General features: G+C 36.7%; 1 non-coding gene across 1 annotated transcript; it reads left to right on the top strand.

The window, feature by feature from the left end:
* Positions 1 to 233: 233 nt before the first annotated feature.
* On the top strand, positions 234 to 317 carry TRNAL-CAG (transfer RNA leucine (anticodon CAG)). The gene has a single exon. It is a non-coding gene; the product is annotated as a tRNA-Leu (tRNA).
* Positions 318 to 1,135: the final 818 nt, after the last annotated feature.

Below are 1,135 nucleotides of genomic sequence, written 5' to 3'. Positions count from 1 at the left end.
GTCCCCCAAACTATGACCTGGTGTCTCGGAGTTTCGTTTTGTGGACCTCTATAGGGTACGGCCGCCAGCAAACTTATGAAATTTCTAAGCAAGTCTTTGTTATTCCAGACGTTCGTTAATTTCTTTTCATAGGCTATTCTTTAAGACGAAGACCTTAGACTTTGATAGCTTGTGAAAGCTTGGCTGTTACAATATGGGTTCATAAGTATGTACTTTTCATGTTAGTTTTCATCGTCAGGATGGCCGAGCGGTCTAAGGCGCTGCGTTCAGGTCGCAGTCCAGTTCTGTGGGCGTGGGTTCGAATCCCACTTCTGACAAATGCATTTTTACCTTATCGTTTTTTCTGTTATACCAAAATGTTACGACTGCGGAAACGTACGGTTTCATGTTTGGTAGGATTTTATTTTAAGTAACGTCTACTGCTCTCTTTTGTTTTTTGGATTTCGAATATTAATACAAATGAGAATAAACGGCAAATGCACAAAAGTTTTTTTTTTAAAACAAAAGCAACTATAATTATGTTTTAATTCAATTCATCTAATTAAAATTGTTTTAAGTACCCCTTTATAATGATGTATCTGTCATTAGTAACGTAAGCTATCCTTAACCTACAAAAGTTTAATGATACATTTTTGTCGTTTAATCGAAATTGTATCTTATTCGCATTGATATAGATTTTATTTTAGATTAGCGACGTATTTGTGTATTGTTTAAATGTAACGTTTGTGACAAATATCATCGTGATGCAACGAAAATATCAGCGAATAAATTGATATATATGTTTGAAGTCAATCAACCCGTACTGGACCAGCGTGGTTGCCTAGTCAATACTAACTTGGCTAGGCTTTAGGATCACCTGAGTTCAAATATAGATTTTATTTTAAGAGGTAATAAAATAGCTATTTCGCAGACTTAAATGCCAAAACAGACACCCCATTGATTGTAATTGTCGCTAGAAAATGTCGGCGGTATAGCGTCCGGTCACCCCTTTGATGTCCGCCATATTGTTCCGGAGATGCGCCAGCGCACGTGCGAATACTGTTACGCGATTACGTTCACCAAATGTTTAAGTTTATTACGGAAAACTCCTAATTTTTCCCACTTCTTTAAGATGGTAATAGAGACCTTTATCTTG

The sequence above is a fragment of the Papilio xuthus genome, unplaced genomic scaffold, assembly GCF_000836235.2.
Source record: "Papilio xuthus unplaced genomic scaffold, Pxut_1.1 DF828952.1, whole genome shotgun sequence".
Classification (NCBI taxonomy): domain Eukaryota; kingdom Metazoa; phylum Arthropoda; class Insecta; order Lepidoptera; family Papilionidae; genus Papilio; species Papilio xuthus.
Note: the sequence above shows the minus strand (reverse complement) of the source record. Positions and strands in the feature narration are given on the sequence as shown.